Raw genomic sequence first — 13515 nt, forward strand, 5'->3', positions numbered from 1 at the left:
CACATTGGATGCTGAGTGAAAATAAGACCCTGAGTATCTGAAGAAAAGTGAGCTTAAACATTATGATGTGATACAACAGCTTTTATTGTGTTAATTTCCTCTTGATTGAAGTCTGCATTACAGACTGAAAAACACTTTCCTGGGGAAGACATTCAAAGTACCTTTGAAGAGATTTTTGAAGTTTACTTGACTGGAATATTCTATTGTTTTTTTTCCTTTCGGTCCATTTGAAAGCCTGTTGAATGTTCCTACGTCTAGGTTTTGAAAAGTAAACACACCATAACACGTTGTCAATTAATTCATTAATTGTAAATTACGTTTGCCCTGTTATTTAATCATTTAATAAAGGTTTGTTATCTTTTATTTTTGAAAACTAACTGCATTAGCAACAGACAGATGTTAGGCAAAGATGGAATGATTAATGTCAATTGCACTCTTTAGCTCCAGGAAGTAAAATATTTATATTAGCCTCAGTGCATTCGAAATCATTCAGTGTGATGAGTAGTAGAAGTCAAACTAATGCAATGTGCAAAGATCAGGAGAACCAACGGGTCGTAAGCTGGGTAGTCAGAAATTATACCATGGACAAAAGCAAGAAAATGAACTTTAATAACAGACAGTACATGCAGCCATCTGTTCCTTGCAGCTTTTCAAGTGATAGCAAGAGATGTATAGATTATGATTACAATCCTGAACAATATCAAAATGATTGAATATAGAATTATTTTTGTATTAACAAAAGATTCCAAATATCTGAAGCAAGATTGTAGCATTTATTTATGTCTCTTTTTAAAGATAATATTGCACAATTAATTTTTAGTTGAAACGTTTAAGGCCACTCATTCTGTTTTCATTTATTTCACAAAACTGTAAATTAGGAAATCATCATAGTTTCTGCTTGCCAAAGCTCACTTGGAAACAAATTTGTGCTGTAGCATCAATTACTTCAAAATTGTGTTCAAAGAACATTGAAGAGTGTCTTCTTTTGAAAATTACAGTGTTCATCATCATGCAACTTTTCAAATTCACTGTATAAGTAGGAATATTACCAAAATCTATGAAAATTATACATTTTTGATCCTTTTTATAGCTATGGTTGAATGTGCATAAAACAGCAGAGAACTACAGGAAATCATGAAGAAGTAGGCATCCTGAATGACAGAAGCAAATCTCTGAAACACAAATGGAATCTGATAATCTACAACAGGACATATTCTAGCCTAATTGTTAGTGATGTTTGGGAAGAAAGGAGATTCTATTAATTTGAATCTGAATAGCAGATATCAGTGCCACTTGAATGGCTCTGATGCACTCAACTACTGTCGAGGTTGAAAGTTGAGCCAATAGTGGCTGTCTGCAGGGAAGTATCTCTGGATGGTGCTTGAATTATCTGTCACTTTTGAAACCAGAGAAAAGAGAGAAAGCAGCAATTGAAGTCTTGGCTCCTGGCTCCAGTGCATTTTCCTCTTCTGCCTGTAGCCTTGAAAGGATTGGGAGCCTGGTCTCCTACAAGGTGCAAAAAAGTCCAATCTCAGGCAAAGTTCTGGGAAATCTGGGCCCTTGCCTAATTCCTCCAGAACACCATTTAGGTTTTGATAAGAGTATACTGAATGGGTTGTAGATGTTTATCATCATTTACATGACTTTGATTTTCTTTCAGATAATCGAATCACATTGTATGAAATCTAGCCTACAGCTCACCATCTACACTAATGGTTTTCTCCATGTTAACCATCTCATCATCCTTTCCTGATTACCACCTATATGTTGTAATAAAAAATTTTAAAAGATCTTCTCTGCTTTTGTTTTTTTTTCCAAAAAGCCATTTAAACCAAAGAATTCCATATCAACAGCCACACACACAAATTACTTCTGTTGTCTGCTTCCTTTTTCTGTTATATGAGATTTGTTTCCTCTTCTTTCCATCTCACTAAGTGGAAATAATCTATCATGGTGTATATTATTGCTGCATAATCTTGAAGAACTTTATCAGGTAATCCTTGATCTTCGCATTTTGAGCGAATGAAACTCTAACTTTTCAGTCATACGTTCAAACTGAAACTGATATATTACTGAATGCATTTCACACATTCACCATTTGCTTTTATATTCTTCCTGTAATTATGTGCCCCAGATCATATTCCATTACCAAACTAAAGTATTGCGCAAAGTTGTACATGAACTCCATGCCATTTCTAAATAAACATTTCATTTGATAATAAAGTCTTTCAAAGTTACCCATGTGCTCTCTGCTATTCCTCACCATTTACGATCTCACAGTATATTTTATGTTGTCCTTCTTAATGTTAATTGTACTGCATTGAACTGCACTTGCTATTTGCCTGCATATGCTGCTAACCTAACTATATCCATTTATTCTTTTTCCCAACTATCAATGTAATTTGGCACGAATCTTGACTGACTACAACCAACCCCTGTTTTGTGCCATCAACAAGTTCAGATATTGCTCCCTGGGTTTTGACTTCTAGGTTATGTTTTGTATATAGTCATAGCAGAGATTCCTCAGTGCAGCATCCCATGCCATTTTCATCCATTCCTCCACCATAAGATCAGAAAAGTAGATGTTTGCTGAAGATTGTACAGTGTACAATACCATTTACAACTCCTGTAATACTGAAACAGTACATGGTCATAAGCAGCAAGAATTGAACAACATTCAGATTTAGGGTGATAAGGAGGAAATAAAATTGCTACCACACAAATACCAGGCAAAGACCTTCTCCATGAAGAGAGAACTTAACCATGTCTCCTTCACATTCAAAGGCATTACCAACGCTGATTGATCCCACTATCACCATCCAGGGTGAATTGGACTCAGGAGTGCGATGGAAAACTCACCACTTGCCTGCATGAGTGCAGCTCCAGGCTCAAGACCACATTCAAGAATCTTGACACAATCAAGGATAAAGTAACCCACTTAAGTGCCATCCTATTCCCTACCTTCAACATTTATTCCCTCTACCACAACACACAAGTTGGAATTTAATGCTCAGATTGATAGGCCTTTCCACTAAGAGAAGAGCTAGAGTGGCTGTTCTGAACCCTTCCTGACCCTGATTTAATGCTAATCAGGCATTGGAGTATTCATTGTCGGCAGAACCTGGCATTTCTCCAGTCAACAGGACAACCAGAAGTATTGGCCAATGCCAGAACTTTAGGATACAAGGCTGAAAATTTTTCACTGGAACCTATAGTAAAGATAGCTGATGTGGGATCATTGTGGTCAGTTGAGGAGGTCCCAGTGAGGGCTGGTTGAAGGAATTGGTTAGTTGTAAGGCAGGAGTCTTCATACATAGGCAGACCTTGCATCTAATGGATATCTCTGTTTAGCACAAGCTGCCCAATTAAGAAGGATTTACTGTCCCACCATGCCATTGTCTTACCCACCAGGCTTAGCTGGCAGCTTTTCCACATGATGTTACTTTGGCAAATTGTAAACCTTACTTTAGACCCCATGGCTGCACTATTTGTGTAACCACCAGCCGGTGAGACCACTCCTCAGCAATAACAACCTTTGTCCCTGTTACTGTTCTATCTCGGGAGTCCTGAGTTCTCAGTACCAGCAGTAGCCACAAAATTTTCTAATGTACTGCCAAGATTTGGAATTACTGGCCTCTACTCTGGGACATCCAATTCTGGTATCCTCAGTCTGGAGGGAGTCCAGCTGAGTGTCCACTGAAGGGCATCAAGGCAAAAGATCTGTCAGGCCTTCCTTCTAATTGTTAGTACAGGTGTTTTTCAGGCTGTATACCTAATTAAGAAAGTTATGCCCTTGGGACAATGTATAGAAGGAAGTTTGAATGGCATTAGATAAACAGCATAGATTATTTATTTCTGAAGGGCTTGCTTCTGTTTTGTGGATTTACTGCAAGTTTGTGAATGGAAACCAATTAGAGGAAACAGAGGGAAGTATAACTTGTTTACTTGTATGCTGCACTGTAACACTGACAGCTATCTCCAGCAACATAGTCATCCAGAGAAAAATATCCTCACTATTAAATATATAACTCCACTGCACTTGATGAAAGGGCTATTTTCCAAAAGCTTGTGATTTCAATTAAATCTGTTGGACTATAACTTGGTGTCATGTGATTTCTGACTTTGTCCACATCCACAGAGGCTGTTATTCAATCACTAAGTCACTCTTTATTTACACATGAACAGTCCTTGAGTCGGGCACCAGAGTGTCAGTATCTCCGACACTCACCTTCTCTTACCTGTCAACCAGAGCCCTGGGGCTCCAAAAGCTTGTGGTTTCAAATAAATCTGTTGGACTATAACCTAGTTTTTTGTGATTTTGGACTTTGAACTTTTCAGTCACAGAGGACAGAGAAGATGGAGTAAGGTGTTAGAAGGAACAGGTGATGGGACCTGGGTCTGGAGAGTCATTAGAGTCAGAAAACAAAGTAAGGAATATCTAAAAATATGATTGATTTTGCTTGTGTTGCAAGGACTTTTGAGATTTTCAGACCTGGTGATCCTATTGCTGCTATCTGAGACTCCAACATCAGTATCCAATATTGCAGTAAAATAAAAGTAAGAACTGCGGATCTGAAATAAAAAGGAAACAGAAAGTGCAGGAGAAACTCAGTAGGTCTGGCAGCATCTGTGGGAAGAAAGCAGAGTTAACGCTTTGAGTCCAGATCAGATGAACAGTCACCGGACTTGAAACATTAGTTCTGCTTTCATCTCACGGATGCTGCCAGACCTGCAGAGTTTCTCCAGCAATTTCTGCTTTTCATCAATACTGCAGCTTCTTTTCTAAGAGGATTCACCATAAATTAATCTTATCAGGGAAGTGGATTAAATGACCCAGAAAGAAAAAAAATGAGCTGAACCTTCTTTTTTTTTAAGCTAACTGTGAGATGCACCATTGCTTACCAAATTCACTTCAGTTACTACCAACCCCACCCCTCTGGCAACCCTCACCTCCGATTCCACTTCCAAATTATTGTGTGCCATGTCACCACTCAGCAGATATCTACCAAAAGACCAGCATTCTTGGCACCCACACCATCTTTGAAAGGCCCCCCAAAACCCAGGTGAACACTGGCATGCTGAAGTTTCCCTGCTCAATGATGACATGGTTTAGACCAGGGTAAGCTGGCTCGCTGACACTGGCCTGGAGGTGCTGGTGAATGGGCTGCAGTACTAGAGACCTGTTCTTTTTCTTGCAGCTTGGTCCCATGCTGCTAAATGGATGGGTCAGTGCAGGGGATCAGCCAACAGTGCCTCCAGAAAGTCAATGACCTTCTCCCTTCCACCAGGGTAAGTGCCATAATCTTATCTCTGCCTCTTCACACTTTATTTCTGTTATTGCACACACCTCCCACCAAGGTAAAGCTCTGCCACTACCCCTCCAGTAATTGTTTTCAACATTTCCCCTCACTCGCCCTCAACTCTCTCCTCTCCACCGTCTCACACCACTGACCTTGAATGGTGTCTGCGCTGCCTACTCAATCACCCTAGGTACCTTGCCACCTTTTCCCCATGTGCACCAGCTCTAACAGCCACGCTACCCACTTTCATCTCATTCAATTCCTCCCTTTCCCTTATTCCAGAAGGAAACAGCAGCCTCAATAAGGCAGGAAGGGTCCAGTTAAACGGAGGAGTACCTGACATTCTCCACCTCAGCACCTGCAAGAAGACAATCCTCACTCTTGTAGGAGAGGACCAGAACCATTCCTGCAGGGTGGCTTAGATATCCATGTCCTATCAACAGAGTATGTGCCGCTCTTCATTCCACTGCAACTCTCTCATGAACCCCATCGTCAATGTTATTCAATCGCATAAAGGTGGATAAATCCCCAGGACCTGATCAGGTGTACCCTAGAACTCTGTGAGAAGCTAGAAAAGTGATTCCTGGGCCACTTGCTGAGATATTTGTATCATCAATTGTCACAGGTGAGGTGCCGGAAGACTGGAGGTTGGTTAACGTGGTGTCACTCTTTAACAAGGGTGGTAAGGACAAGTGAGGGAACTATAGACCAGTGAGCCTGATGCTGGTGGTGCGCAAGTTGTTGGAGGGAATGCTGAAGGACAGGATGTACATGTATTTGGAAAGGCAAGGACTGATTAGGGATAGCCAACATGGCTTTGTGTGTGGGAAATCATGTCTCACAAACTTGATTGAGTTTTTTGAGGAAGTAATTAAGAGGATTGATGAGAGCAGAGCGGTAGATGTAATCTATACGGACTTCAGTAAGGCGTTCGACAAGGTTCCCCACGGGAAACTGGTGAGCAATGTTAGATCTCATGGAATACAGGGAGAAGTAGCCATTTGGATACAGAACTGGCTCAAAGGTAGAAAACAGAGAGTGGTGGTGGAGGGTTGTTTTTCAGACTAGAGGCTGGTGACCAACGGAATGCCACAAGGATTGGTGCTAGGTCCACTACTTTTTTGATTTGTATGTAAACATAAGAGGCACAATTAGTAAGTTAGCAGATGACACCAAAATTGGAGATGTAGTGGACAGTGAAGAAGATTACCTCAGATTACAACAGGATCTTAACCAGATGGGCCAATGGGTTGAGAAGTTGCAGATGGAGTTTAATTCAGATAAATGCAAGATGCTGCATTTTGTGAAAGCAAATCTTAGCAGGACTTATACACTTAATGGTAAGGTCCTAGGGAGTGTTGCTGAACAAAGAGACTGTGGAGTGGACTCCTTGAAAGTGGAGTTGCAGGTAAATAGGATAGTGAAGAAGGAATTTGGTATGCTTTCTTTTATTGGTCAGAATATTGAGTACAGGAGTTGGGAGATCATGTTGTGGCTGTATAGGAAATTGGTTAGGCCACTGTTGGAATATTGCATGCAATTCTGGTCTCCTTCCTATTGGAAGGATGTTGTGAAACTTGAAAAGGTTCAGAAAAGATTTACAAGGATGTTGCCAGGCTTGGAGGATTTGAGCTTTAGGGAGCGGCTGAACAGGCTGGGGCTGTTTTCCCTGGAGCATCAGAGGTTGAGGGATGACCTTATAGGAGTTTACAGAATCATGAGATACATGGATAGGATAAGTAGACAAGTCTTTTCCCTGGGGTTGGGGAGTCCAAATCTAGAGGGTTTAGGTTTAGGGTGAGAGGGGAAAGATATAAAAGACACCTAAGGGGCAACTTTTTCACACAGAGGGTGATACGTGTATGGAATGAGCTGCCAGAAGAAGTGGTGGAGGCTGGTACAATTGCAACATTTAAAACACATTTGAATGAGTATATGAATAGGTAGGGTTTGGAGGGATATGGGCCGGGTGCTGGCAGGTGGGACTAGATTGGGTTGGGATATCTGGTCGGCATAGACGGGTTGGACCGAAGGACTATTTCCGTGCTGTACATCTCTATGACTCTATGACTACTAACCATTGATCACTACACCTTCTCTCCCTTGTGTCTTGCAGGTACCAGTGGGATGTCCACATCCCTGCAGAGAAATGGCCTGCTCTGTCTGAAGCCACCCAGCTCTGAGGATGGGAGTACCGGGATCCAGAGGAAGTGTCACCAAGGCTGCCTCCTGTACCTGTCAGCAGCTCAGATGCTGACACCTCAGTGAGATCATCATATTGTGAAAGTCTGGGAACACATGCTGGCGAGTAGTTCTCTGTGACAGCTCCATGCTGGGTATCAAAGAAACACTGCAGTATGCTGGCATTCAAGGTCTGCCAGAGACCAGGTATTGGCTCAGCCCTGGGCAGGGGAGTACCCAGGTGGTGTCGGTAATCAGAGACATCACCCACATGTCCATGGAGGAAGAGGGGTGGCAGATCAGTATGTGGCAGGCAATGGCCCTCACTGCATAAATGCTGTAGAAGTGCAGCTATGGGGACCCAGCTGCTCTATCATTTACAGAATTCTCAAATTCATAGTTGTTTTCTTTAGCATTGTAGGTGTGTGAAGTAATCACAAATACCAATTAATTATCATAATTCCGGTATAATTAGTTTCAAAAAATTCAGTTGGCTTTGCATTTTATTTATGCATTTTCAAATTGACTTCCTTCTCCAGAGGTATGCGATTAAGAAAGTCATACATCTTGTCATTGCATATATGATTGTAGCTTAATACAAATTATACAACAAAAATAACTGTAGAGCCATCAGCTGTTCCAGTCATTAACATTTTGAAGAAAACAAATTAAAACTACTTCCTTTAGGCTGTTTTTTCTCCAGTTTTCATCCATTTTGCCTTAAGGTACTGATTGACATTGCAATAGCTGACATCTCAAACCTTGCCCATGTTGCTATGTAAAGTACGAGTCCAGTTGCTGCATGTTAGCTTGGTGTCCAGCCCAGTTCAATTCTGTCTTCATGTAAGATTTGCACATGAACAAATTCCAACTGAAAAGTGTTAATAATCACTTCTGGAAATGATGGCTAAACTCTCTTAATTGACATGAGGATGTATTAGCTGCTGAGGTAAAAACAATGACTGCAGATGCTGGAAACCAGATTCTGGATCAGTGGTGCTGGAAGAGCACAGCAATTCAGGCAGCATCCGAGGACAGGCCTGCTGGTCCAGCTGTGATCAGTTGAGTCGACATAGACCTGGGGTCAAACATGGGATCTGTTCATCTCTATGGCCATGTTCAGAATGTCTTCACTAACTCATCAGGGAGGTTGATTAATTGTTCTACAATACAATAAAGTTATGAACGCTATTTAGAACACCCTTTGCTTTGGTTCATTTACAGGTGTGGGGATCCTGATGAGGGTTCACCAGATGTTCGGTACTGTTGAGACATACAGCATTCAAACTTCATATTGTCTTATCATTTAAATTATGTTGCATGAAGCTGAGTGTAGTCTGTGCTGCTGACTGTCTGCATGCTGAAAAGGGTGACCAGCTGTGTGTCTGGTTTGCAGATCATACATTAGCCCTTTGCAGAATCTAAAAGACTAAAATATGAATAAATACATCTTCAATTTGATTGTTGCTATTTACATGGATTCTGGTTCACTCATGGAATGAGATTAAGAGTCACTGTCATTGACTGATCAGGCTTTGCAGCAAGGTTGACCTAATACAGAAAAATATAAAGCTTCCAAAGACCAAATAGAACTTCGACGTACCTGTCCATCTATTTACACCGTTAATTTTTCCATAATATAATTAATCAATAAGAAAAAAGATGTATATGTGTAGTATTTGTTATGCAACAAAAAAGAATTTATTTTTGAAGGGTTGTGACAAATCCACAATTAAACACACCACCTCTAACCATTGCATTCAGACGGCAGACAAAAACACCAGATTTGTAACTTAAAAAGATTATTATTTTAAAAGTAAGTTTGGCATATTTGGCCACACAAGGAATAGCAGATTTAAGTTCTGAAATCAATGTCTTTTGTGAGCATTTAGGAGTTCAACAATTTGAATCCTGTGACGAGCAATCAAACATTTGCCATATTGTACCTCATTCAACAGTGATTTAATTGCACCGTCCTGAAAGGAAAAGCTTTCACTTAAATATTTCACCATTCCAAGGATTTTTATTGTCATCTTAAACTGCAGAACATTTCAACCAATTGCAACAGAAGAGCACAGCATGCATCAAAATCACTGATAATACCTTTTTAAGTAAGTCTATTTCATAATCATCTTCCAAGCAATTACAGCACCAATTCCACAACACTCTTCAGGCTAATCACACCACTAAATTCAATCTCCCATAATCAAATGCCTTTGGCATGCTTGTGCTTACTCAAGTGCACACTAAGGATTTTTATGCTTATGCTCGTACAGTGAAATTGTTTTATTTTACATTTATTTAACATATTACGGGAAGGCATGATGACAAAGCTGAAAATGCTGGCATTATAGATCTGTGGTTTTTTAAGAGTGTAAATCATAGGAGCAAAATGATAATACCAAACTTTGTGTAGCTTATTGTGCAGGTTCTAGTTGGAACATTAGGCAAACGTTCTTGTGGCTCGGTACCAGTAGTGGAGCCCCACAACAGCAGGCATATAAACAGCAAGACAGTGGTTAAAAGGATGAGTAGGGCCCATCAACAACCAAAACAGGGATTTACAGATGGATGCAGGCAGCATGGCTAAGGTGTTGAATGACTTTGCATTTGACTTTATAAAAGAGGAGGATGCTGCACAGGTCATGGTGACAGAGAAAGAAGGTGGGATCAAAATTAATAAGGAAGATATTTTAGATAGATTGCTGGCACTTACAAATTAACAATCATTGGGAAGAAATGAGTTGCATTGAAGGATATTGAAGGAAGTGAGCATACAAATTGGGGAGGCACTGCCATAATATTATAGTTTTCCCGAGACTCCACGGAGTGCCAGAAGAACTAGAGAATTGCCAATATTATGGTCGTGTTCAAAAAAGGTTGAAAGGATAATCTGAGCCATTACAGACCAATTAGCTTAACTTCAGTAAGGTGGAAACTTCAACAAGGAATTATTAGGGACTGAGTCAGTAGTCACATGGGTTGATGAGGAAGACTCAGTGTGAATTTATAAAAGGGAAGCTGTGTTTAACAAACTTGCTGAAGTTTTTTGAAGATGCAATGGGAAGGGTTTATGACGGTAACACTTTTGACATGGTATGCGTAGATTTTCAAAACACATTTGATAAACACCTAATGCCAGGCTTGTGAGGAAAGTTGTAGGTAAAGTTATAAAAAGGACAGTGGCAACTGGGATACTCAATTGGCTAACTGACAGAAAGTAAGGTCATGGTCAATGCATCTTCTTTTGGGTGGAGGAAGAGTTGCCTAGGGGTCAGCGTCTAGGCCCTTGCTTTTCCTGATTATAAATTAATATTAATGATATGGATTTTCTTGTGCAGGGAATTGTTTCCAAGTTTGCAGCTGATAATAAAATTATACACTTTGAGGAAAATAGTGTGGAATCCAAAAGGATATTGAAGTTACTGGGCGGATAATTGGAAGATAAGGACTAATGTAGAGAAGTGTAAGGTGATGCACTTTAAAGATCAATGAAGATGGCAAGACAGTTGGAGAGAGCAGTAAATAAAATATACTGTGTTCTCGGTGTTATTAATAGGGGCATACAGTACAAGAGCAAAGTGGCAATGTTGAACATATCCAAAGCACTTGCTAGACCTCATCTGGAGTATTATCTACAGTTGTGGATATTATGTTAAAGGGAAAGATGTGAACGTGTTGGAGGGAACGTAAAAGCAATTCACTAGAATGATCCGAGGTATGAGAAACTTCAGTTATGACGATTGATTAAAATGTTGGATTTTTTTCACTTCTGGAGAGAAGACTGACAGGAGATCAGATAGAGGTTTTCAAAACCATGAGTGGGCGGGACTGAGTGGATAAGAAAGAAACAAGAATGAGAGAGTATAGCATGACAGTGATGTGTAAATGAAGCAAGGGTGACATGAGAAAAGTCTTTTTCACTCGGGAGTTGTTGATGTATGGAGTGCGCTGTTGGAAATATCTTGGAGCCAGGTTCAATTGAGAATTCCAAGGCACAATGGGGGAAATGTTGGAGATTGCCATTAGATAACTGAGCCCGTTTAGGTACGATAGGACAAATGGTCTGATTCTGTATTATAAAATTCTGTGATTCTGGGAATATGCGCCAGGTAACAGAAAGTTATAAATAAAACCATGGAAGGTAAGTGCATTGATATGTTTTCTTTACCTTAGTGTTGTGTTGTCTTAAACAAAAGACTTTCATAGAATCTCACTGATATAATAACTAAACTGCTTCTTCGAAGTTGTTGCTGATTTTTAAGCACAGTTTTAAGAGACAAAGTTGTAAGCTGTGCATGCAAATTTGACTTTTCTTAATTTGTGCTCTGGCAAAATGGATGTCGTAGTGTAGTTATTATTGTTAGCCATTTGAAGGAATAGCCCAGGTATAATATTCGGTCACGTCAAAGGGTGAGCTGTAAGCACCAGCATGGTAAACTGGAAATAAAACACAACCAGGGTGCTTCAGCAGGAATGAGAGTTAAATGTACTGTTAATGGGTTTTAATATATTCGGTGCCATGCAATGTTGAGGATTTATATATAAATATTACAGTCTCAATTTCACATACTTAGGTATATCAGATTAAGGCCAGCCATTTCTCTGCTTAGTTTAGTCATTTATGTGCAAACTGTTGTAACTTGGGTAAAGCAACAAACTGCTTGAAATTGCATAAGTGGAAATAAATGTGCATAGGAAGGGCCCTCTTGTGGCACAGAGGAAGTGCTCAATCCCTAGACTGGAAGGTCTAAGTTCAAATCTCACCTGTATGCAATAACATTTCTGAACAAGTTGATTAAAAAATAGGTTAACAGGCAAAACAATTGTTCATGGGAAACAATATCTCATAAACTTGATTAAGGTTTTTGAGGATGTGACCTAAATGATTGATGAGGCAGAACGGTAGATGTTGTCTACATGAACTTTAGTAAAGCTTTTGACAAGGTTCCATATGGCAGACTGGTTAATAAAGATAGATCACATGGGATTCAGGGAGAGCCTGCCAATTGGATACAAAATTGGCTTGACAGTCAAAGACAGAGGGTGGTAGTGGAGGGTTATTTCTTGGATTGCAGGCCTGTGACGATCAGTGTTCCACAGAGATCAGTGTTGGGTGCACTGTTGTTTGTCATTCATAAAAATGATTTAAATGAGAATTTAGGAGGCACGGTCGTAAGTTTGCAGATGACACCAAAATTGTTGGTATAGTGGACCGTGAAGATGGTTATCTAAGATTACAAAGGTTTTTGTTCCATTGGGCCAATAGGCTAAGGAGTGGCAAACAGAGTTTAATTTGGATAAATGTGAGGTATTGCATTTTGGTAGCAAACAAGGGCAGGACTTATATAGTTAATGATAGGATCTGAACAGTGAGACCAGGGGTTCAGGTACATAGTTCTTTAAAAGTTGTGTCACAGGTAGACAGGGTGATTAAGAAGGGGTTTAACATGCTTGTCTTCATGACATAAACCATTGAGTGTAGGAGTTGGGATGATATGTTGAGGTTGTCCAGGTCACTAGTAAGGCTACCTTTGGAGTAATGTGTACAGTTCTGGTCACCCTGCTATAGGAAGGATATTATTAAATTGGAGAGGGTTGAGAATAGATTAACAAGGATGTTGCCGGGGTTGGAGGGTTTGAGTTATAAGGAGAGGCTGGATAGGCTGGTGTTTGTTTTCACCGGAGCATTGGAGGCTGAAGAATGACCTTATAGAGGCTTATAAAATCATGAGATGCATAGCTAAGGTGAACAACAAAGGTCTTTTTCCTAGGATAAGGAAGTTGAAAACTACAGAGCATATTTTTTAAGGTGAAAAGAGAAATGTTTTAAAAGTGACCTGAGGGGCAATATTTTCATACAGAGAGTGGTTAGTATGTGGAATGAACTGCCAGAGGAAGTAATAGATGCAGGTACAGTTACAACATTTAAAAGACATTTGGACAAGTTCATGAATAGTAAATGTGATTCGGAGATGCCGGTGTTGGACTGGGGTGTACAAAGTTAAAAATCACACAACACCAGGTTATAGTC

At 40.0% G+C, this 13515-nt stretch overlaps 1 protein-coding gene across 5 annotated transcripts in view; it reads right to left on the reverse strand.

Annotated features, from left to right (window-relative positions):
- kcnip4a (potassium voltage-gated channel interacting protein 4a) overlaps nucleotides 1-13515 on the reverse strand; it is a 1154042-nt gene that overhangs the window by 360674 nt on the left and 779853 nt on the right. The gene's annotated exons all lie outside the window — the stretch shown is intronic.

The sequence above is a fragment of the Chiloscyllium plagiosum genome, unplaced genomic scaffold, assembly GCF_037043375.1.
Source record: "Chiloscyllium plagiosum isolate Xiang-an unplaced genomic scaffold, Cpla_swu_hap1 HiC_scaffold_1, whole genome shotgun sequence".
NCBI classification, from domain to species: domain Eukaryota; kingdom Metazoa; phylum Chordata; class Chondrichthyes; order Orectolobiformes; family Hemiscylliidae; genus Chiloscyllium; species Chiloscyllium plagiosum.